The sequence below is a fragment of the Xenopus tropicalis genome, chromosome 7 (genome assembly GCF_000004195.4).
Source record: "Xenopus tropicalis strain Nigerian chromosome 7, UCB_Xtro_10.0, whole genome shotgun sequence".
Lineage (NCBI taxonomy): Eukaryota > Metazoa > Chordata > Amphibia > Anura > Pipidae > Xenopus > Xenopus tropicalis.
The window spans coordinates 51,238,561-51,251,948 of record NC_030683.2 but is presented as its reverse complement, the minus strand read 5'-3'; positions in this window follow the sequence as shown (position 1 = coordinate 51,251,948).

The following is a 13,388-nucleotide window of genomic DNA, read 5'->3' as shown; positions in this document are numbered from 1 at the left end:
AACATATCCCCATATAGTGTATCATTTCAGTTACTGTAAAATCAACTCATTTACTGCATTTTATGGGGGTAAAGTACACATTCCTCTGAATCTAGAATAGGTACTCATGTCTTTCTACTCCAAAGTACCAAGCTGCAAAGCTTTTCTAAAATTGGTGATTTTGAGAAGATTTCCGAAAATCACCTCAAAGCTTTACTTTTCAGCATCCTACCTCCAACATACTATTAGGTACCAAGATAAAACCTACTAATTATGTACTCCAGAGGTTCACTAAACAGTTTGATGCCCATTGTGCATACAGTAGGTTTACCTAAGTATGTGGCATGTAGGGGCCCCAAGGTGAACATACCCCCATACGATCTATCATTTATGTAATTTCAGCTCCTGCAAAATCAACACATTTATTGCATTTTATGTTGGGTAAAGCTATAACACATTCACCCTAGAAAACCATAAACCATTTATTTTTGGAAAGTACACATTCCTTCGAATCTAAAATGGGTACATATGTCTTTCAACTCCAAAGTACCAAGCCACAAAGCTTTTCTAAAATTGGCAATTTTGACAAAATGTCCAAGAATCACCTCAAAACTTTTACTTTCCATCTTTTCTCTCACAGGTCATAAGGTAACCATATAAAACACCTTAAATTTGAACACCAGAGGTCTAATGAACAGTTTGATGTCCAATATACAAAGGTTTATCAAAGCACATGGCACTTACAGACCCTAAAATATACCTTGTGCACACTAAATTCATGGCTTACATTTACCTAATTCATAAACACATGGGCTTTTCAGTAGGGTGACCAGTGAAAAGTACATATTCAGACAAATCCAACATGGGTAAAGATGCCTTTCAACACTGAAGCTTTCCTAAAGTTAGCGATTTTTTATGTCATTTCTAAAAATCAGCTAAAAACATTGCAATTTGCTGCATTTATCTCGCACAATTTTTTACATACAATGGCAAATACCCCTAAATATGAACCCCAGAGGTTCTACTGAACAGTGTGATGCTCAATATGTATAGATATACCAAAGTATAGAGTAAATGCATATATGAGTATGTGTAAATATGTGTATATAAAAAAAGGCAACTTACCATTTGTGTGAGCAGCAGGGTCCTTGGCTGCACTGAGGCTATCAGGTTTACAGAGTCTCTGCAGGAGGAAGTGCGTAAATGGGCTCGGAGGGGGATGCTCCATTCATGCTTGGCAGTAAAAGTGTTAAAACCCCAAAAAGCTTCTCACTAAAACCATGAATGCCAAGTAATTCATTAATACAGCCTAATATAACAGTCAAGATTGAGAAAACCTGTAAAAAGAATCTGAATAATAACATGAAAACCTCAAAATCCTAACTTTTCTAAGAATTTTCCTGCGCTTACAAACAAAAGAAATCATGAAAACCTCTAAAACCACAAGCTAAATAAAGATTGTTACAATTTGCCTAGGACAGCTCCCCTTGACTTTTACATGACCTTGACAGCATTTTGATGGTCAAGTTTGGTGTTAGTGTTTTCTTGTCGTGTTTACAAATTGTTGTGTTTTTGAGGAATTAGTATAATCGACGATTTTTAGAACTAAAAAAATATGCTTTGTGGAAATAAACGAAAATCCGATCATTAGTAAATGGGCTCCATAGCATTATGATAACAAAAGTACCACACTGCCCTTAAAATAAAAATGCTAACAAACCACTGGTTAACAATTTGTGTGGTACTATCTTAATTAAAAAGTAGCAACAACGTACTTTAGGTAGCCCAATATACCCAGAACATAGACTCACACTCATAAATCATATATGTACATATGACACACCACTTCCATTTAATTTATATACTGTATTCTACTGCCTATTCTTCTCTTCTTTCCTCTTCTATTTTATACCAACCCCATTTTCTATCTTTCCCCTTAAATGCTATCCTTTTCTTCCTGCTCCCTCTCTTTTTATCTTAAATATGTAGACATTTTTTCTTCTATAAATGTCCCACAAATGTTTTTATCAACTCCAGTGGCAACATGGTGTATTCCACTTAGAAATGCAATCTGAACAGAACTGTCTAAGGGGAAATCATTTGAAATATTTACTGGTATTTAAACTGCAGCACCACATTATATATTGTATTATAATCAGTGAATTAACTAGTTCATTTCATATTTTATGTAAGAAAATACCCTGTCAGGTCATTCACATTTACTGTTGAAAACGCTCTTTAGAGAAAAATGGAAAAGCTTCTTTCCTGTGGAGAAATATGCCCAGATATTTTCTGTATATAGAGCCCTAAATGATTCGTATTAAATGCACTGGCAGCAAAGTCAAAAACATTTAGTTCCGCTGGACGTGTTACAACATGACAAATGATTGAGTTGTGTCAGGCAAGACATTTCTGTGCATTCATAGCTGGAGTTGTTTTCCGGTCTGGTAACTTGTTTTGTAAGGCCTAACACATGCTAGTTATGAAATGATAGTACACCCACTGCACAGTAACAATATATTATCACAAGATGACAGCAAGCTGTTCAGCTTCAGAGAAATGGTTGGTGCATAATCAGCTATAGAACACAGTACAGAAATCAATCTCTTTTATACAAATGTTTTGATCTTACAAGATCATGGCTATGTGCATTATATAGAATTCAAATGACATTTTTTCCCACAACTTTTTTTCCCAGAAGTATCTGGAAAAAAATAAAATGCAGAGCTTACCTATCAGAGATGCCATTACCTACAAAACAGTACTATCCACGTCCTTTCCTGATATTCCAAGATATAGAACAGTTGAAGTTGATAGTTTTAAGATGAACAAATTATATGTCTGCTGACACCTGGTATATAAAAAATGTTCCGTTACCTATATATCTCTTTGTCTGCCTGCCCTTCTTCTCATATTTCCTTTATCAGATAAAATATGCATACTCACTGTTTTGGGCACAGGACCCATAAAGGATTGTGCAGTTAGTGATACTTGATACAATTGAAATGGGGCTACAAATATGGTCAGTGTGTACTGCCCTAAAAACAAAATGCCTTTCCTATCACTCAACACCCAAATATGGACAGATCTGGAGACATTAAAGAGACTTATTAGTGTCAGTGCAGATGTCACTTCAGAGCACTTAAAACCAGTAGGACTTGAACAGTAGAATCACTAGTCCTGTAACAACAGTTCAGATGCATTTTAGCACCAAAAGAAACTCCTGTATTACTCAAAAAATAGTTACAAATTTAGATTAGTTTTTTTTTTTTTTTTATCTCTTAGAGCCAGCAGAACTAGTATTAAAGGGGACCTGTCACCCTAAGAAATAATTCCAAATTGTTTTCTATTGTGTTTGTCAAGCAAAATAAACTTCAACTACACTGTAGAGACTATTTTAATCATATTTTCATCAGCATTGGAATTAGCTATTGCAGCAAGAAGGCAGGCACCATTTTGTGGACACTGTTATTAAGTCAAGCTTTGCATCCTGCCAAAATCTTGTTTCTGGGGGGACCTCATACCCATGTCCATGCACTGGTTACAAAATTAGATGGTGAGGAGGGAGGGGGAATGTGAGGGGCACAGCAACATCTAATATGTTATGAATTGAAAGTGAAAGTAACTGTCTGCCACACCCCTATGCCTAAGGCATAGAGGCAGAGGAAGCAATATTTGATTGACAGCTGGGATTTTTAAATGCTTTTATAATGGGCATGGGTGTGTTAATAAAAAATGGCTTTTGGTTTCATATTTAATTTGAAAAGGGCTTTTATTATACAGCTTTTTATGCCTGGGTGACAGGTCCACTTTAACATTCAGCCTGTGACAGCAGTTTTGGAGCATTTTAGCACTTATTACAGAGACTTATTAGTGTGATTGCAGGTGTCTCTACAGAGTGCTTAGAGGCAGCAGGACCTGATTGTTATTATCACTAGGCCTGTGATGACAACAGTTTAGAGGCATTTTAGCCCATGTTACACAATGGGCACTTGGATATCCCTGCTTATCCTTGTCTCATTCATCTTGATGAATAAAAGCATATCCACACTGCCAGTGAATAGCCGAGTCAGCTTCTCAGTGACACCTCACCAGCGGCACTGAAGACATGCTCTGACATATGTTTATATGTCATGCATATAAACTCTTTTGCTTGTGCATAGCATAAGTCACCACCTTATTACAATGTCATTTGCTATTATTTATTGATGCATAACACTTGTTTCTTTGCAATAAAGCTGAATATTTTAGTGAAAAAAAGGCATATTCACCAAACATTATATAGCAAAACAAATGTTTTGTGTTTCCTATAGTGAAGGAAAGAGAGAGAGATTAGTTAAAGGGATACCGTCATGATTTTTATGGTATACTTTTTATTTCTAAATTACACTGTTTACATAGCAAATAACTCACTCTACCATTTAAAATTTTATTCTTAAACCAACAAATGTATTTTGTTTAGATGTAATATTGGTGTGTAGGCAGCCATCTTAGTGCATTGAGCCTGATCCTGAATTTTCAGAAGCCAGCGCTACACATTAGAACTGCTTTCAATTAACGTCTGCAAACCAGACTTTGATTTCTTACTATTGAGTGCTATTTTGATACCTACTGGGAGCTGCTATCTTGCTACCATCCCATCGTTCTGCTGATCGGCTGCTGGGAGTAAAGTGTGACTGAAGTTTATCAGAGCACAGGTAACATGGCTGTGGCACCCTGGGAAATGAAGAATATGGCTAGCCCCATGTGAAATTTTAAAATTATATGTTTTTGTTTTTGAAAAATGGGTTTCAATGCAGGATTCTGCTGGAGACGCTCTATTAACTGATTTATTGGAAAAAAACATGTTTTCCTATGAAAACATTAATTTAGGGGAAATTTTTTGTTATGAGAAATTGTATTTCCAGCTTTTCTGGCTCTAAGCAGCAAATTACATGATAAGAAAGACATATTCAAACCATTTATGTTTTGTTTGCCTAAAACCTCAGTTTACCAGAATGTTTCTACCAAATGAGTAGCTATGTTATTTAATGCCCCAAATGACTAAATTGCTCCTTAAATCCCTGTTGTGTTGTAAATTGGCCAATAATTATGCATTTTTTGCACATCAAAAGTATATATATTAAATAAAATGTTATCTGAATATTTATGTACTATTAAGTAGAACATGTAGACCTTACAAATGCATATATTGCATAGTGTTACTTGGCATTGCTACATAGTGTATCACATATCTGAGTATTTCCTGCATCTTTAAACAAAAGGCCTTCAAGAACACATAGATTTCAGAGTACTAAGAAATCATTCCAAAGATGGAAGTCACCAAAAGAAGAGATAAAGGAACAGTAATATCAAAAAATGAAAGCAATTTAAAGTAATTAAAATATTATATACAGCTGGTGTGCATTGGTAAAACAGGTGTTTTGATTCAGAAGGCTTCTATAATTTATATAAATACGTTGTGATTCAAGCTGGAAAAATAGGATAAAAGGCACAGGCTACATAGCAGATAACAGATAAGCTCTGTAGAATACAATGGTGTTTTACAGAGCTTATGTTTTCTGTTATGTAACCTGTGCCATTTGGCCCTAATTTCAGTTTGAGTAGCTACCATCATGGCTACATAGCAGTTTATATGTATAAACTATAGTGGTTTTTCTGAACCAAACACACAACTTTCACCAGCATGGGGCAACAATATATTATATTTTAACTACTTTGATAAAATTACCTTTGATGATGGGTGAATCTGTCCCATTGTGCTTTGCCTAAAAATTAGCGAAACTATGAAAAACACGGCAATTGATGCCTTTGATTTTTTTGATGCTCCTGCAACTTTTTTGTCACAACTTTTTCCTCACCTGCCGAATTTTTTCGAGACAATTTTCTTCGGGCATTTTGCGAAAAAATCCGCCAATGGAGAAATCTGGAATTTCGCTGTGAATCCATGCCTGGTGAAAAATTTTGCTCATCACTACTTTCCTTTTTTGGTGGTATTGGAGGGCATGAACCAAAAGGTATTCATTTCATTATGTGCTTAACACTTTATTTGCAGCAATGCTTTTTATGTTATTATTGCTTGAAGGAATATAAGTAAATGCATTACTAGATAAGTTACAAGTGAAACCATAACAAGTAAACACTGTAAATGTTTTCAGAATTACCTCTTGATGAACTCATTAGGTGAGCTAATCCAATGAATTTTTTTGGTACAGCTACAACGGCAGTAATTTTCCATTTATATCTGTCTTTTTTATTGGCCTAAATAGTCGTTACATCAAAAGAATAATTTTCAGGATGCTCTGTACTCACAGAATCCTTTGAATCTTATAATACTGTATCAGTAAGATTAATTCGCTGCTATTGATCTTTTAAAAACTGTTGTAATGATGTGAGCCTGACAAGTTAAATACTACTGGGAAGTAGAAAGAAATCATTATCTTCCTTGAAAGATGATGATAAAAATAGGAATGCAGGCCAGCACTACTTGAATAGAGACTAACTTTAAGTGAGCATTTTTTTCCCTGCGCTTTCATGATAAAGCATTTTAATTATACATACATAGTTCAAAGAAGAAACTTATAAAGTTAATTGAAGGATTCCGATCAAGGAGAAGACGAAAAATTATCCTTTTCTGTTTGTGGATTTTTTTCTTGTTATTTCAAGTTTTAGCATCTTTGCAAATACAACTTGAATGAAACTGTGAAAGTCAGACAGTATACAATTCTTCAAATATATTTCAATAGTTTCTTATTACATGATTTAGAATGCCCCACATATAGACAACTAATTTTAAAAGAAAAAAAGGCTTTTTTTTTACTGTAAATGTGAACTAGGGGGGTAAAAAAGAGCAGGGCAGGGTCAAGTGTTAATTGTAAAATATTGTTTTACATATTATTCAGCTATAACATTACAGGCATACAGAATGTTATTGGATTGGCTTTGTAGTCTGGTTTAGGGCTGTATTTCAACTTCATGGGACAATGAAAATGATAAACTTGCATTAATCGGCAATGACATTTAATATTGATAAGTAAACATAACATAAGTGAGAGTTTTAATGATAGTGTGCTGGAGTTCTCCTTAACTGAGAAGGATCTGGGGATTTTTGTGAATAACATACTGTGTAACTGTAGAAAGTGTCTGTCAGCAGCTACTATAGCCAATAAGGTACAGTTTTGCATAAAAAGGCCATGAATTTTGATGATTTTGCCAGCTATGAGGAAAGATGGTCTAGTCTGGGCTTGTTTTGACTGATAAAAAGGCTCTTGCAAGAGGACATTATTAATCTCGCAAGCCTAAATAAACAGCATCAATACCCACTGCATCTCACTGCATATAATGTGTTTAATGTACAAGTACATTAAAGGATATTACAACAGACAGTGGTGGATATTTTAATAGAAAAGAACAAGAAGCCATCCCTTTGAGGAACCAAATTTTGATGAACCAAATGTTCCAATTTGCCAATTGGAATATTTTGAGGGGTTGAACTTGGTTTCAACCTAAATTAACTATGTATCTATTTGCTTTACTTTAGGGGTCATTTACAACAGCAAGGGCAGTGTTTACAGCCCTGGATTTACAGTTTGTGCGCGCCTAGACCGGCCACCTTATGTTGCGCCCTGCATCCCCCGCGCTCATACGCATGCGCAGTTGCTCCACTCCTCCCCACCGTTCCACCACTGGCCCTATCACTCTTGCTCCTCTTCTGGTCTTGTAGCACAAATCACAATTCCCTAGGCCCAAGCCTTTGTGGATTTCCCACAAATCCGGGCCTGAGTGTTCAAAATGCTATTTTGGCAATTTTCTATGTCGTTACCCACAATGTAGGGGTTTTCCTGTAATTTCAGTGTAATTGCTAGTATGCAGCATGTTAATCCCAATGCTGTATTTATTCCTCTTGCCGCAAAACAAACAAAATTTCATGTGCATGCTTTGACAAATAATTTGCAACTCACAGTTAAAATTGTCAATGATTGAGTCATTTATATGATGTTTGCATGCTATTGGCCTGGCATCTGCTGCACCTATTGACACAGCCCCCTGAGGAAACCCTGGAATTATTGCTACATTACAGGTCGTGGTAGCTTCAAGTTTCCTCATTGTCAATTCGTGCACTTGCACTGGATTGCACTGGACTGTAACAGGCACACTGGTGCCAAGTGCAACTATGTTAAAGGAGCATATGCAATGCTCAAATAACTATAATCAATACACACAGCCTTGTATTTAGCTTGCATGCAACTGTATGTGCATTCATAAATAAGCCCTTTTATGCAAAAGGCTTGCAAGAAAGGCAGTGGGTGCTTACATCCCAGGCACATTATATTCAGTGAAAGTCTATGGGGCTGATTTACTAACCCACGAATCCGACGCGAATTGGAAAAGTTCCGACTTGAAAACGAACATTTTGCGACTTTTTCGTATGTTTTGCGATTTTTTCGGATTCTTTACGAATTTTTCGTTACCAATACGATTTTTGCGTAAAAACGCGAGTTTTTCGTATCCATTACGAAAGTTGCGTAAAAAGTTGCACATTTTTCGTAGCGTTAAAACTTACGCGAAAAGTTGCGAATTTTTCGCGTAAGTTTTAACGCTACGAAAAATGCGCAACTTTTTACGCAACTTTCGTAATGGATACGAAAACTCGCGTTTTTACGCAAAAATCGTATTGGTAACAAAAAATTCGTAAAGAATCCGAAAAAATCGCAAAACATACGAAAAAATCGCAAAATACCGATCATTACGAAAAAAACGCAATCGGACTCCATTCGACCCGTTCGTGGGTAAGTAAATCAGCCCTTATATTTACAAAACCAACATTATATGCAGTGAGATGCAGTGGATACTGATGCCATATATTCGGGCATGCCCTCGCGTATTCCCAGATATGCAGTCTTTGAGTGCTTCACTGTAACTAACTAGAAATGAACAAAACAATGACAAAAAAGTAAGGGAAAAAATGGCAAAAAACAACAACAGCAACAACAAATATATAAAAATATATATAAAATATATAAAAGCACAATTAGCTTTTTCAGGAGGGAAGAGTTAATTTAGGACTGGAGCAAAGGTAATAGGGATATTACAGATGTCACGTGACAAAAACAATTTAATTTCAGGAGCTTGCAGGAATACAAGAAGATTGCCAAGAAGGTGCCAAGCAGGTTTAGGGAGGCTTAGCCTCTCCTAGACTTATCAGAAATCGACCTATGACCAGGCCCGGATTTGTGGAAAGGCCACAAAGGCGGCACAATTTGGGGGGCGGCATGCAGTCCCACCGCACCAAAATATTAAAGATTTTCTCACATACGGAGCAATGGGGACCTCTCCCCCACTGCTCCGTATGCGATTGTAAAGACCTGCGCATGCACAATCGCGAGTGCGCGCGGGGGGTGGGTTATGTGCGCAAACGTGCGCCGTTCGCGCATGCCCGGGGGAGCAGGGCGGCCCAGCTTACAAATCCGGCCCTGCCTATAACATTTTTCTATTAAAAGTATGTATTTGATATTGCTTGCGTAGAAAAGCTGTCAATGTTTTGGTTGCCCCACACTTCATACTTTATTTTATAATCTTTAGGTGCTAATAAAAAAACTAATTATTTTGCCTTATGCTCATATTAACATGACATTCTTGCTAAATTCTTGCAAAATTTTGTGTATGTAATTTATGATTATGATCTGAGACATATGGCAATGCAGGTTGCAGGTTGCAGATCCAGTTCTGCACAGCAGGGACAGGCATTTTGTCATTGATAAGATGTGTGCATTTCATGAAAGGAGTGCTGCTCAGCAACATATGGCAGTGAAATGATCTGTATATTTTTGATCACCTTTACAGTATTTAAGGCTATATCAACAAGAATGTCATTAAGATGAGACAACCAGCTTGATAAACAGAGAAGGAGAAAAAAAAGCCACACACTTTTCATTGCATGTTGACTGCATTCAGTCAACATGCTGTGTTTCAGAAGCAATTATCTCATTTATTTAAATGAGTCTTTTTAACCAGTAACACTAAAAAGATCTCCTTTTGATGCAGGGTTCTAATTAGTTTGTGAATGTAGAATTAATTTTTGCACATTTGCACAGTAAATGTTGACTTACAGTATATGTCAGGTCTGGCCACTGGTGAGTGACCGCAGGTTGGAGCCTATTTGCTGACTAATCCAGGGAACTCCCTTTAATGACAGGATAGTGAGCAAAAGCCATAGTAAGGTAAAACTAATAATTTATTTAATGATCAAATAATGGAAGTAAAAAGACAGATGGGAATGACGGAAAAAAATACAAATTGTAAAATAAAGAAAACCATTAATGTAATTTATTAGATGATCCCGACTGAAAAAGCATGAGCAAATTAAATTGCAGAACAAAAATGAAAAGAACACGAAAAGCGCACATTTTTCAAGGTTTTTATGTTTTCCTACAAATCTTCATGAACTTACAAATGAAAAAAAACCAAAAAACTGAAAACCTCTAAAACCAGAAATTAAGTAAATTTGCCTAGGACACTCCCATTGACTTCTACATGATTTTGACAGATTTTAGATGGCAAATTTTTTTATTAGTGTTATTTGTGGTTTTGATACATAATAATTTTTTTTTTTTCTTAAAAAAATCTAATTTTAGCACAAAAAAACCCCACAAATCATGACAAAAAAACAAAGTAAATGGACCCCATATTTAATTCCTAAAACTTGTGGTCTTCGAATAATTCCTTAAATACACAATTTTTGCGCTAAAATTTTGGATTCAAGGAAAAAATATAAATATTAATAAATCTGTCCCCTAGATTCTAAGGGCCTGATTCACTAAAGTGCGATAAAATTTATCGGTTTTTTTGCGTTAAATTAGTCGCGACAATTAGCGCTTGCGATAAATAGCGTGCATGCGAAAAATACCGCGCACGTTATATATCGCGTCAAAAATATCGCATGAAATACCGCGCATAAAATAGCGCAAGTATGCTTATAGTGAATCGTGCAAAAAGTCGCGAAAATTAAGACGCGATAAAAATTTTAACGCACGCTATAAATAGCGCACGTTAAAACGCACTTTAGTGAATCAGCCCCTAAGTGTTTCAGTTTTTAGCATTAAGTGATTATTACATAATTGTTTAACAATGCTAGTCCTTTAGTCAGCAGACTAGTGCATATTTTCTACTGTCATGTCACTTTAAGCATTTAAAATATATGAAGTTTATAGCCGTGCCTGAAATGTTACACTTATGCATTCTGAATATTAATGTAGATCTAGTTTGTCCTGAAACCTTTCTTTTAATCTAATTTGCAAGGAGCATTCTCTGCAAGGCAGAATTTGCATATCTTTTGAGACACAACTCTCAGAAATTGTTGGCTAAGAAGCCACAGTCTTTAAATGCAAGCTTAACATATAGCCAGTTTATTAGGAATTATCATTATCTTTCATATGAAGGGGTAAAAACAGGATATAGACTAGTTCAGGTGATATCTTTTACAAATTCATGTGCAGTACTATGATAAACCACTCTTAACTTCCTGTAGCTTCATATATAGAATTTTACTATTGATAAGTAGAAGCATTTAGCCTAAGCTTAAGTATAGGCCAAAGTATAGGCATTAATGCTAACACCATGTCTAGCCATGTATTAAATGATCCAAATTGAAAAAGCACAGATGAAAAAAGATGCAGAAAAAATGTGAAAACTGTGACTTTTTTGTATTTCTGCACAAATGAAAGCATCAAAAACACCCGAAAACCTCCTAAACCACAAAGAAAGATCTTCCATTTGTATAAAGGACACCTGCCATTGACTGTATAATCTCGACAGCTTTTAGATGGCATATATTTTCTTTTGGATTTGTTGCAGTTTTGCTGCATAATAAATGGTCAAAAAAATCCTTGGGAATACAAAATTGTATTTTTGCACAAATCAATACAAATCATAAAGATACAATTAAATGTTAGTAAATGCCTCCATTACTTTTGGGGGGCTGGGTGCTTTTGCCCACACAGCATACACACTCATACATGCACACAATACACAATGTGATAATTAAACATACACATTTGGGGGCAGAACACTTACCTTCAACCATCCGTGTTTGGGCAGCCAATTTATGAAAAAATGTGTGAGTTCCTGATTTCACTCATTTTTTTTAGCAATGGGTTGCTCTGGCTTGCTGCAAAATAACATAGAAAAAGGGAGTGGATTTTTGCAAAAATAAAAAAGCTCACCAGGTTTTGCAGATGACCTTTTAATTTTTGTCAAAAACCAGCTCATGAAAAAAACCTGTTTTAGTTGCCTTACCATGGATGGAAGGCAATTAAATCTGCCCCTTAGGCTTTTACTTTTTTCATACTGTATTGAGTGGTTTTTTTTTGTGTGGTAAGTGTGAAAACCTGTTTTATTGCATTATAAGTAATGCATTATTAGTAATGCATTGTTGTTAACTGCTTTTTTTGTGGCAGTAAAATGTTAAGTGCTTAGTGTGGCCACTGGGAATGGAATTTTGCTCTCTTATCACTAGAGATGTAGCGAACCTCACAAAAAAAGTTCGCGAACCCGTTTGCGAACTTCTGCCAAAAAGTGCGAACTTTGCGAACCCCATAGACTTCAATGGGAAGGCGAACTTTAAAAATTAGAAAAGCCATTTCTGGCCAGAAAACTGATTTTAAAGTTGTTTAAAGGGTGCCACGACCTGGACAGTGGCATGCAGGAGGGGGATCAAGGGCAAAAATTTCTCTGAAAAATACGTTGTTGACACAGCGTTGCGTTTTGTGCTGTAAAGGGCAGAAATCACACTACATTTCTAAACTTGTGTAATAAACTGCTTTAAAACGTCCGGCGTCTACATGCCAATCAAGTCGTGTAAAGGTTACGGCCGTTTCACACGCAAAGACAAAACGCCACAGTAGTGGATACGGAATATATTATTGCTGGTGGAAAAACATCGCTCAGGTGATTTTATTGCAATGCAATGTCACTACTATGTGTAACGTGTTTGGTGCACTACTATGAATAACAGCAAACAGCACTGGACACGTTAAAGAACAGTAACTTAAATTTAAAAAAAAAAAATGAATAATAAAAAAAAAAGTGATTTCTGGTTGGTGCTGGTGATGAACTACTAGGAGCAGCACACCAGTCCCCCACAGCTAGACTAATAGCACTCGGCTCTATAAATTACAGTAGCAAAGTAAAAAAACACAAATAAAAAAAAAAAATGATGTGAATGTGTGGTTAGTGCTTAGTGCACTACTATGAGCAGCACACCTGTCTCCAACACACACAGACGGAGCTGCAGTACACAATGAAAAGAAGAGTAACAGTAATCAGAAAATAAAAGCAGTCCTTACAAGGACTATTGGGTTACAGCAGATGAGATCAGCTGCCCACAGCAGCTACATACAGAGCAGTAGAAA